The sequence below is a fragment of the Oncorhynchus kisutch genome, linkage group LG11 (genome assembly GCF_002021735.2).
Source record: "Oncorhynchus kisutch isolate 150728-3 linkage group LG11, Okis_V2, whole genome shotgun sequence".
In the NCBI taxonomy this organism is placed as follows: domain Eukaryota; kingdom Metazoa; phylum Chordata; class Actinopteri; order Salmoniformes; family Salmonidae; genus Oncorhynchus; species Oncorhynchus kisutch.
The window spans coordinates 40,330,723-40,343,690 of record NC_034184.2 but is presented as its reverse complement, the minus strand read 5'-3'; the positions used below and the strand labels follow the sequence as shown (position 1 = coordinate 40,343,690).

Genomic DNA, 12,968 nt, shown 5'->3' with positions numbered 1-12,968 from the left:
ATAACATGAATTTGTATTATTATTTTTTTATTTTTTATTTTATTAAAAACTAAACTTTCGTAAAGGGGTTTAAATGCCTTTCATGCATTTCATGGCCAAATGTCAAGAAAAACATGATGCACTTTGAACATATGGGATAAAATAGAATTTACATAGGCCAAAGTTTACAATTTATTAAACAATACGCCAGACACGTAGAGGTGAATGTTACTTAATTACTGTGAATTTTGTATAATTATAAGTTAGGCCTGCCTAATCACAATTCATCATTCATTCCCTGTACTCAAAGAGTCTCAGATTTGGCTAGTATGTTATGTTGGGAGCCAAAAAACCTCTCTTTTGTCTGTGGAATAAAACAATTAAATGATTAGCCTAATACTCAATCTTTAAAATGTATTCTACCCAACTCCATAACATCAGTTTTAGATGTATCAAGGAGAATTCAGCCCTCGTGTTCACTCACCCCTTTGTAAATACACATATTAGAACACTTACCACCTGAAGGGCCACATCCCTCCCCTAAGGGCGGGCCAGGAGCCCAACACCACGCCAGTGATCAAAGCCCTCCCAAACACACATGGTATGGTAGATAACAGACTTTCTACTACAGCACGGGTGGGCCGCTTTGGTTCTCTTTTGCTCTCCTCATCAAAACAATCTCTTTGCCAACCAAGGTAGTGCAAACTAGGCGATCATGCATTTTTTTTTACAGAACACCCAATAATAATAAAAAATAATGTTTGCTGAATCTTTTCATCTGAAATAGGACTTTTAACTAACCAAACTCACCACACTGGGTATTAAAGGAGGCCAAGCCATCACGGTCAAGGGAAAATATGCAGATGGAAGAATAGATGGAGGCGGGCCAGGAGGCTATGATTAAAGAGCGACTGCCCCTAAAAATAAACTTCTCGTTTTGAAAACAGTCTGTGTCATCAATACGAGTCATAAACACTTATTCTAGTGTCAAAATTGACTACAAAGTATAAATAGGATTATTTGTCATAAAGTTAATCTTGTCCAAAAAATAAGTTTGCAAGATGCCAGAAAGAAATTGTGTCAAAGAATGAAGGGTACCGTAACAGTTTTCTATTTCTTCTATCATATCATGGTGGCCCGCAAACAACCGTTTAAGTGCATGCCGCCACTTACTGTGCTGGAATGTACGATCAATCATGATCTGCCCAATTCTGTACTACCATAAAAATAAAATATAAACCTAATAAATCCCTACTAATTTCCACCACACCCTCCCCCAAAAAGCCCCTCCCCTCCCCCATTAAACAATATCTATATCATGCTGAAACACAACGGTTTTCCTTAGGTTGGGTTTATTTCGATCCTGCCCACAGCTGGCAGCTGTAAGTAAGTAAGTAATCATAAATTGGGTGCAACCCAATTGTAATTCCCATGGTCAATTTGCTTTGACATTTGATTTCCCTAAGGGGCTAGTTAGGGACCGTCTTGTCAATTACATTGTAAAATGTAAATAGCCCCAAATTTCAATTACTTAATCTCAAACCAACTATTGCTTATAGAAATGAATATACAACTATTGAAATAATTTAATGAGACAACTAAAAGGGTGCGCAACATGAAAATATTGTCCAATTTACATTGTGTAATTTATTGACGGTCCATAAATAACTATAAATTGGCTAGCACTAGCTAGCCTAGGAGACTTCAAGACAAGACCTGGTTAGACACTCTTCTAGATAACTTGAAACAGAGTGACTAAATGTGTACTGTTTTGGCAGAGTGAATGTACAAACTTTTGCTATGTGCGAACACACACATTAAATGACAACGGTGGTAGGCCTGATCACCGACAACAATGAGACCGCCTATCGGGAGGTGGTCAGAGACCTGGCTGTGTGGTGCAAGGACAACAACCTCTCACTCAACGTGATCAAGACAAAGGAGATGATTGTGGACTACAGGAAAAGGAGGACCGAGCACGACCCAATTCTCATCGACAGGGCTGTAGTGGAGCAGTTTGAGAGCTTCACGTTCCTTGGTGTCCACATCAACAAACTAACATGTCCCAAGCACACCAGGGAAGTTGAAGAGGCCACGACAAAACCGATTCCCCCTCAGGAGACTGAAAAGATTTAGCATGGGTCCTCAGATCCTCGAAAGTTTCTATAGCTGCACCATTGAGAGCATCACCACTTGGTATGGCAACTGTTTGGCCGTCGACCACAAAGCACTACAGAGGGTAGTGCGTATGGCCCAGGACATCACCGGGGCCAAGCTTCCTGCCATCCAGGACCTCTATACCAGGCGGTGTCAGAGGAAGGCCCTACAAATTATCAAAGCCTCCATCTACCATTGACTGTTCTCTCTGCTACCGCATGGCAAGCGGCACCGGAGCGCCAAGTCTAGGTCCAAAAAGGCTTCTAAACAGCTTCTAATCCCAAGGCATAAGACTCCTGAACATCTAATCAAATGGCTACCCAGACTATTTGCATTGTCCCCCCCCCCCTTTTACACTGCTGCTCTCTGTTATTATCTATGCATAGTCACTTTAATAACTCTACCTAAATATTACCTCAATAACATTGACTAACCGGTGCCCCTGCTCATTGACTCTGTACCGGTAACCCCTGTATATAGCCTCGCTATTGTTATTTTACTGCTGCTCTTTAATTATCTTCTCTAGGGTAGGGGGCAGCGTTTGGAATTTTGGATGAAAAGCATGCCCAAATTAAGTGGCCTTATACTCAGGCCTAGAAGATAGGGTATGCATATAAATTGGTCGATTTGGATAGAAAACTCTAAAGTTTACAAAACTGTTAAAATAGTGTCTGAGTATAAGAGAACTGATTTGGCAGGCAAAAACCTGAGAAAATCCATTCAGGAAGTAGGATTTTCTTTTGTTGGTAGTTTTCTATTCAATGCCATTACAGTATCCATTGACTTAGGACTCAAATTGCAGTTCCTATGTCTTCCACTAGATGTCAACAGTATTTAGAAATTGTTTCAGGCTTGTATTCTGACAAATGAGGGAGTAAGAGCAGTCTGAATGAGTGGACCCTGCCGTGTCACAGAGCTTTTTCATGCGCGCAACCGAGAGAGTGCCTTTCTTGTTTACCTTTTATATTGACAATGTTATTGTCCGGTTGAATATTATCGATTATTTAGGCTAAAAACAAACTGAGGATTGAATATAAACATTGTTTGACATGTTTCTATGAACTTTACAGATATAAAATTCCAAATTGTGTCTGCCTGTTCCGACTGCGTTTGAGCCTGTGGATTACTGAAGAAAACGCGGGAACAAAACAGAGGTTTGTGAATATAAAAAAAGAGACTTTATCGAACAAAAGGAACATTTATTGAATAAATGAATGTCTTCTGAGTGCAACCATATGAAGATCATCAAAGGTAAGTGATTAATTTTCTCTCTATTTCTGACTTGTGTAACTCTTCTACTTGGCTGGTTACTGTTTGTAATGATTTGTCTGCTGGTCTATGTTCTCAAATAATCGTAAGGTATGCTGTCGCCGTAAAGCATTTTTTAAATCTGACACCGTGGTTGGATTCAGGTTTAAAGAATAACTTCTATGTAAAATAGTTCTATATTTTTATTTTTATAATGAGTATTTCTGTATTTGAATTTGGCGCTCTGCAATCTCACTGGATGTTGGCCAGGTGGGAGGCTAGCGTCTCACATACCCTAGAGAGGTTATGTTACTTATATATATATATATATATATATATATTATTTTACTGCATTGTTGGTAAGGGCAAGTAAGGAAGCATTTCATCTGTAAGGTGCTTTGATTTGAAACCACCAACAACTCTGGTTTGGCTTCAGTCATGGCCGATGCATTGCTTAATGACCAAAACGAAAAACTAGGCCAAAATCAGGAAGTTCAGGCCCCCCTTTAAAGGCCCAAGTATGGAGAAACAGAAGAGCATAGGTGTGGTCCAAAACTTTGTCCTCTTACTTTCTTTGGGAAAACATTAGCTCTGCTGACATTAGAGCCAATTTGGTAGTGTCTGCAAAAACCGGGGGCTTCTCCTCGCACAGCTATAGCATGAGGAGGCGAAGTGAAGGGGAGTACGGGGGCATTGTTTTCACCAGGTCTTCCATCATGCCCTTGTGTTTCTTTTTTTCTGTGAACCGTCAATCTCTTGGCCAATATCAAAGCTGCAAGGAAATTAGAGCAGACTGGTTCTAACACAGAACACTAAAGCCTGGCGGGGTGCATCCACTTTGCCACTAATTAGGCAGTGGCCAACAAATAACCTGTCAATGCACTATAGCGCTATAGCCATTTCCCACACACACACCTGCATTTCAACCCCTATTACCCAGACAGGCTGTAAGAGAGAGATGGGGAAGAGTGAGAGAGAGTGAGACAGAGTGTGAGAGACAAAGGGAGTGCTCAAGTGTGATAAAAGGACCACCCCAACAGAGGGGCACTAGTTTCCCTTCCTTCTCCAAATAAACTGCCTCTGCTCGGACTACTCTATCAACTCCCTGCACCGGGAGTAAAGACATTAGTAGAGGCGTAAAGAGACTTAAGGATTCCAAAATCTACAATACAATTATGCAGCATCTCATCCTGATAGAAACTTAGCGCCTACCAGTGATTAAAGTCATTGATTAATTCCGTTTTGCTTCCCTCTACCCTAAGGCACAGGCCTTGAACGTAGGCTAATGAGTAGTCTAGGATTAATTAACATTGTTAAGTCTCTGTGCGAGACCATGATCCCAGTCTCAAAACTGTTTTATTTCAAATGATCTCCTAATGAGCTATGAATACTGGTTAGCTCTATTTCATAACTTGGCACAACTAAAAATCTGCAAGTAGGCCTATATGAATTAAATATAAGCATGCAGTGGTGATAATCATGATGTAGGCTAGCCTACATGATATCTTGACATATTAAATTATTAACTATGCCACACCATAATACAGCCTAGCATTTGAGTTTTGGTTATAACTACCTGGTTGATAAAAATAAAGGCAAATCTTCGATTATCCTTTTATTTTTTTAAATTTAAGGTTAGGGCCCCTAACCCCATCTCTCTCTTACAGCCTGTCTGGGTAATAGGGGTTGAAATGCAGGTGTGTGTGTGTGAAGTTGCTATAGCGCTAATGATTCATTTTTCTCAGACTAAAAACATTGCATTCAAACCTTGCAATTAACCGTGCATCTAAAATCTGTAAAAATTCAACCTCATCTCAGATGGACTTCTACTTCATAGCCTAAAGCTCTTGAGTTCCCACTCGAATTTGTTCCCAAAACTAAAAATACAAAAACGTAACTGCAGAAATATGCAGAAGCACTGTCAATATCCCAAATAACAAGTAGTGCAGGCCATCACAAATATGTGAGATATACTCCTAGTCATCAGCACACCCTTATCTCCTATTGGCCCACAAGCTCAACAGTCAATTAAATAAAAGATTAGCCTCATGATTGACATGATTATACTTTCGCCTCTGACAAATCTTGCATCCAAATACCCCCTTAAAAAGCGGCTTAATGTATGTGTTGTACGGTTTGTTTGTCCCTTTCTCCTCAGACAAATTGCAGAATGTATGTTGGTTGGTCTTGTTAGACCTATTATGGACTTAATAGCTACACTTACCCTACAAATTATCCATATATGGCTCAAAGGAGATACATATGGCTACTTACTGAAGGGTTATAATAATTATGATGCAAGAAAATTGTGGCTGTACTGTTGTACAGCAACCTCTTAAGATCTTTCCACAAGTCCACAAAGCTCTAATGGAAAATATTTGAAAACAGAAAATGGGAACATAAGCCCAATTTCAAGATAGCCCTATTTGCAAAGACCATCTTCACATTTATTGTGTGAAAAAATGACCATAGTTTAATCTGGTGGATAGTACCCTTTTAGAACACAATAAGTACTTCCAACAAAGCAAATAAAATGTGGTGGTGCATTGCAGACACATTGTTGAAATTATGGTTTAGATTAGGCCCACCAGAACTTCCCTAATATTGAAAAAAAAAAACTCTGATGTCCTCTGAGACAGTTGCACACAGCTAAAAGAAATATAGTACCCACTCATTACACAAAATCATGATTAATCAATGCGCTACACATTCATATGATGTGAAGGAGCAACATTTCTCATTAGGTTTGAAAAACTTTCCCCACCCCCCTTTTGCTACTTGAGCTCAAGTGCAGCAGTCCCCTGGCTTGGCATGCAACGGCAGTGTGGGTCACCCACCGGCCTGTTCAGCTGCCAGAGCCCTTTGTGTACAAAGATGTTAATTGGTCCTAATCCGCCACTAGAGACTGTTTTGGTAGCCTGACCTCACACCCTGAAGGACACCTTGGTGTGAAATACTAAAAGGGCCCATTCAAGTATCAGAGAAAAGAGGCACAGAGCATTCCAACACAATTGAATTTCCCAGCTAAAAAGAGGGGGCTCTGTGGGTGCTGGGATGGGGCGCAGCATCATTCGAACGCTGAATACATGGTACAAAGCAGTGGTAACAGTGACATGCGGCTCACAATCAAGTTCTACCCGACCACAAGCACGCACAGGGGGCTTCTCACAGGCCACCAGGAGATGGGAATGCTAATTGGCCCAAGCCTGAAACCAGGGAACCTCCTTAACTCAAACATGCAACTCTTAGCCAACAAACACACTCAACCAAAAAAGTTTGCTTAGATCAGCCTAAACCTAACAATCTCCTTGTTGCCACTCAGAAGAAATATGGCAGCATTTAAGACAAACAGTACAAATCCTGTATAGTATCAGAATAGGCTTATTGGATGTTGGAATGAAAACATCCCTACTATCTTTAGGCAAATTAAAGGCTTGCCCATTGCCAAAAAATGCTCTGGCTTATTCAAGTTGGATAGATAGGCTACTCTGAGATGGAGGTGTTGGATCTTTGGTGAATCTTCAATGGCGCAAAATCCAAGGCAAAGGAGACAAATGGACCAAGAGCACCAATCAATTTGTAATAGGGAGGCAATTTCAACTCAATTCTGATGTCCTTGATGGTAAACAAAAGTGTATATTCCTAGACTTTCAATGATCATTTACAGGACAAAGGGATTCAAGGAAGCACACCCCCAGAAATGTTCAAACTCAGAGCCTTTCATGTTTGTGCAACTACAAATCACAGAGCATGCAACAAATTGTTAAATTGTCCAATAATCATGAAGCAACAAGCAAAGAATCTCAGATAGATCCAAGATGGCGTAGCAGTAAGTCGTCCTGTCGTGTCGTGTCCCTGTATATTTTGTTTATATTTTGTTTATTTTTCGTTTTTTTACATAGCTATCCCTTTAAAAACATTTTGCTAAACCTAAGCTTCCAAATACGCTGGATCTTCACAACTAGCTATCTAGCTAAACCGCAACCCCGAATGATTACCCCTGGCTAGCGTTTCCACCCACTTAGCTTGAAGCTAGCCCGGCCTGCGCTACCACCGTAGCATACTCCTGAGCTACAATACCCGGGCCCACGACCGGTCTATCGATGTCACCGCATGAAGAGGAATAAACAGACTCACCCCATCGCGACGTCACCCAAAGGCTAACTCTCTAGCCCTCGCTATCTCCCTGCTTGCTAATTCGGCCTGCTAACTGCTAGCTTGTCCAGCTCCGGTCCGCTAACTGCTACCTTGTCTAGCCCGGGCCTACAAACTGTTAGCTTGTTAGCACAGGCCTGCTAACCGCCTGAATCGCCGCGTCCCAAACGCCCACCGGACCCATATTTACTTTCTATCTCTTTTGACTTTTAATTTGTTTATACCTTCCGGAAACCTGCCTCACCCAATGTGATACGGAATCGCTATTATTTTTTATTTATTTTTAGAACACACTCAAGAACCTCCAGAAGCTAACCAGCTAACTAGCTACAAGCTATTTAGTCATTGTTCGTTTTTTTAAACCTGGATAACACTCGCCAGTCCAGCTTCCCTTCCCCATCCACCGCTGCCCCCTGGACACTGATCTCTTGGCTACATAGCTGATGCACGCTGGACTGTCCATAAATCACGGTACTCCATTCTGCTTGTTTGTTTTATCTGTTGGCCCCGTTGCCTAGTCTACGCCATTTTACCTGCTGTTGTTGTGCTAGCTGATTAGCTGTTGTCTCACCTACTGTTTTAGCTAGCTTTCCCAATTCAACACCTGTGATTACTGTATGCCTCGCTGTATGTCTCTCTCAAATGTCAATATGCCTTGTATACTGTTGTTCAGGTTAGTTATCATTGTTTTAGTTCACAATGGAGCCCCTAGTTCCACTCTTCATACCCCTGATAACTCCTTTGTCCCACCTCCCACACATGCGGTGACCTCACCCATTACTACCAGCATGTCCAGAGATACAACCTCTCTCATCATCACCCAGTGCCTGGGCTTACCTCCGCTGTACCCGCACCCCACCATACCCCTGTCTGCGCATTATGCCCTGAATATATTCTACCATGCCCAGAAACCTGCTCCTCTTATTCTCTGTCCCCAACGCTCTAGGCGACCAGTTTTGATAGCCTTTAGCCGCACCCTCATACTACTCCTTCTCTGTTCCGCGGGTGATGTGGAGGTAAACCCAGGCCCTGCATGTCCCCAGGCACCCTCATTTGTTGACTTCTGTGTTCGAAAAAGCCTTGGTTTCATGCATGTCAACATCAGAAGCCTCCTCCCTAAGTTTGTCTTACTCACTGCTTTAGCACACTCTGCTAACCCTGATGTCCTTGCTGTGTCTGAATCCTGGCTCAGGAAGGCCACCAAAAATTCAGAGATTTCCATACCCAACTATAACATCTTCCGTCAAGATAGAACTGCCAAAGGGGGAGGAGTTGCAGTTTACTGCAGAGATAGCCTGCAAAGTAATGTCATACTTTCCAGGTCCATACCCAAACAGTTCGAACTACTAATTTTGAAAATTACTCTCTCCAGAAACAAGTCTCTCACGGTTGCCGCCTGCTACCGACCCCCCTCAGCTCCCAGCTGTGCCCTGGACACCATTTGTGAATTGATCGCCCCCCATCTAGCTTCAGAGTTTGTTCTGTTAGGTGACCTAAACTGGGATATGCTTAACACCCCGCCAGTCCTACAATCTAAGCTAGATGCCCTCAATCTCACACAAATCATCAAGGAACCCACCAGGTACAACCCTAACTCTGTAAACAAGGGCACCCTCATAGACGTCATCCTGACCAACTGGCCCTCCAAATACACCTCCGCTGTCTTCAACCAGGATCTCAGCGATCACTGCCTCATTGCCTGTATCCGCTACGGAGCCGCAGTCAAACGACCACCACTCATCACTGTCAAACGCTCCCTAAAACACTTCTGTGAGCAGGCCTTTCTAATCGACCTGGCCCGGGTATCCTGGAAGGACATTGACCTCATCCCGTCAGTTGAGGATGCCTGGTCATTCTTTAAAAGTAACTTCCTCACCATTTTAGATAAGCATGCTCCGTTCAAAAAATGCAGAACTAAGAACAGATACAGCCCTTGGTTCACCCCAGACCTGACTGCCCTCGACCAGCACAAAAACATCCTGTGGCGGACTGCAATAGCATCGAATAGTCCCCGTGATATGCAACTGTTCAGGGAAGTCCGGAACCAATACACGCAGTCAGTCAGGAAAGCTAAGGCCAGCTTCTTCAGGCAGAAGTTTGCATCCTGTAGCTCCAACTCCAAAAAGTTCTGGGACACTGTGAAGTCCATGGAGAACAAGAGCACCTCCTCCCAGCTGCCCACTGCACTGAGGCTAGGTAACACGGTCACCACTGATAAATCCATGATTATCGAAAACTTCAATAAGCATTTCTCAACGGCTGGCCATGCCTTCCGCCTGGCTACTTCAACCTCTGCCAACAGCTCCGCCCCCCCCGCAGCTCCTCGCCCAAGCCTCTCCAGGTTCTCCTTTACCCAAATCCAGATAGCAGATGTTCTGAAAGAGCTGCAAAACCTGGACCCGTACAAATCAGCTGGGCTTGACAATCTGGACCCTCTATTTCTGAAACTATCTGCCACCATTGTCGCAACCCCTATTACCAGCCTGTTCAACCTCTCTTTCATCTCGTCTGAGATCCCCAAGGATTGGAAAGCTGCCGCAGTCATCCCCCTCTTCAAAGGGGGAGACACCCTGGACCCAAACTGTTACAGACCTATATCCATCCTGCCCTGCCTATCTAAGGTCTTCGAAAGCCAAGTCAACAAACAGGTCACTGACCATCTCGAATCCCACCGTACCTTCTCCGCTGTGCAATCTGGTTTCCGAGCCGGTCATGGGTGCACCTCAGCCACACTCAAGGTACTAAACGACATCATAACCGCCATCGATAAAAGACAGTACTGTGCAGCCGTCTTCATCGACCTTGCCAAGGCTTTCGACTCTGTCAATCACCATATTCTTATCGGCAGACTCAGTAGCCTCGGTTTTTCGGATGACTGCCTTGCCTGGTTCACCAATTACTTTGCAGACAGAGTTCAGTGTGTCAAATCGGAGGGCATGCTGTCCGGTCCTCTGGCAGTCTCTATGGGGGTGCCACAGGGTTCAATTCTCGGGCCGACTCTTTTCTCTGTGTATATCAATGATGTTGCTCTTGCTGCGGGCGATTCCCTGATCCACCTCTACGCAGACGACACCATTCTATATACTTTCGGCCCGTCTTTGGACACTGTGCTATCTAACCTCCAAACAAGCTTCAATGCCATACAACACTCCTTCCGTGGCCTCCAACTGCTCTTAAACGCTAGTAAAACCAAATGCATGCTTTTCAACCGGTCGCTGCCTGCACCCGCATGCCCGACTAGCATCACCACCCTGGATGGTTCCGACCTAGAATATGTTGACGTCTATAAGTACCTAGGTGTCTGGCTAGACTGCAAACTCTCCTTCCAGACTCATATCAAACATCTCCAATCGAAAATCAAATCAAGAGTCGGCTTTCTATTCCGCAACAAAGCCTCCTTCACTCAAGCCGCCAAGCTTACCCTAGTAAAACTGACTATCCTACCGATCCTCGACTTCGGCGATGTCATCTACAAAATGGCTTCCAACACTCTACTCAGCAAACTGGATGCAGTCTATCACAGTGCCATCCGTTTTGTCACTAAAGCACCTTATACCACCCACCACTGCGACTTGTATGCTCTAGTCGGCTGGCCCTCGCTACATATTCGTCGCCAGACCCACTGGCTCCAGGTCATCTACAAGTCTATGCTAGGTAAAGCTCCGCCTTATCTCAGCTCACTGGTCACGATGGCAACACCCATCCGTAGCACGCGCTCCAGCAGGTGTATCTCACTGATCATCCCTAAAGCCAACACCTCATTTGGCCGCCTTTCGTTCCAGTACTCTGCTGCCTGTGACTGGAACGAATTGCAAAAATCGCTGAAGTTGGAGACTTTTATCTCCCTCACCAACTTCAAACATCAGCTATCTGAGCAGCTAACCGATCGCTGCAGCTGTACATAGTCTATTGGTAAATAGCCCACCCTTTTCACCTACCTCATCCCCATACTGTTTTTATTTATTTACTTTTCTGCTCTTCTGCACACCAATATCTCTACCTGTACATGACCATCTGATCTTTTATCACTCCAGTGTTAATCTGCAAAATTGTAATTATTTGCCTACCTCCTCATGCCTTTTGCACACATTGTATATAGACCCCCCCTTTGTTTTCTACTGTGTTATTGACTTGTTAATTGTTTACTCCATGTGTAACTCTTTGTTGTATGCTCACACTGCTATGCTTTATCTTGGCCAGGTCGCAGTTGCAAATGAGAACTTGTTCTCAACTAGCCTACCTGGTTAAATAAAGGTGAAAAAAAAAAAAAAAAAAAAAAAAAAAAAAGCACTTGAAACTTGAAAGTAATTCACCAAGACAGGGTTCTTTAAGCAGTGTTCACATTGGCAGTTTGAAGTGAATCAAAATCCTATTTGAATTGGTTATTTTTCCTGCATTCTGAACAGCCAAAAACCACATGTAATCTGATATTTCAAGCCACATTTCAAACCACCTTCACAAGTGGTTTGAAGTCTGATACAAATCTGATTCCTGGCCATGTGCCTGGGCGGCAGGTAGCCTAGTGGTTAGAGCATTGGACTAGTAACCGAAAGGTTGCAAAATCTAATCCCCAATGTATTTATTGACTTATTTTTTAAATTTGTTGTTCTGCTCCTGAACAAGGCAGTTAACCCACTGTTCCTAGGCAGTCATTGAAAATATGATTTTTTTTTCTTAACTGACATGCCAAGTTAAATAAAAAATTAAATTAAAATGTAACTTGTGTCTGAATGGTCAAATCTGATTTATTTGCCCTCAAGTATTTTTTTAGACTAATGACAAAAAAATAAATGTCCTCTCACTGTCAACTGCCTTTTTTTCAGCAAACTTAACGTGTAAATATTTATATGAACATAACAAGATTCAACAACTGAGACAAACTGAACAAGTTCCACAGACTTCTGACTAACAGAAATGGAATAGTGTGTCTCTGAACAAAGAGGGGGTCAAAATCAAAAGTCAGTCAGTATCTGGTGTGGCCACCAGCTGCAATAAGTACCGCAGTGCATCTCCTCCTCATGGACTGCAACAGATTTGCAAGTTCTTGCTGTGAGATGTTACCCCACTCTTCCACCAAGGCACTTGCACGTTCCTGGACATTTCTGGGGGGGATTGGTCCTAGCACTCACCCTCCGATCCAACAGGTCCCAGACGTGCTCAATGGGATTGAGATCCGGGCTCTTCGCTGGCCATGGCAGAACACTGACATTCCTGTCTTGCAGGAAATCACACACAGAACAAGCAGTATGGCTGGTGGCATTGTCATGCTGGAGGGTCATGTCAGGGTGGGCCTGCAGGAAGGGAGCAGATGAGGGAGGAGGATGTCTTCCCTGTAACGCAGATTGTTGAGATTGCTTTCAATGACAACAAGCTCAGTACGCTGATGCTGTGATACAATGCCCCAGACCATGATGGCCCCTCCACCTCGA

At 43.3% G+C, this 12,968-nt stretch overlaps 1 protein-coding gene across 1 annotated transcript in view; it reads right to left on the bottom strand.

Moving 5' to 3' along the window:
* LOC109899691 (V-type proton ATPase subunit B, brain isoform) overlaps nucleotides 1–12,968 on the bottom strand; it is a 51,818-nt gene that overhangs the window by 18,231 nt on the left and 20,619 nt on the right. The gene's annotated exons all lie outside the window — the stretch shown is intronic.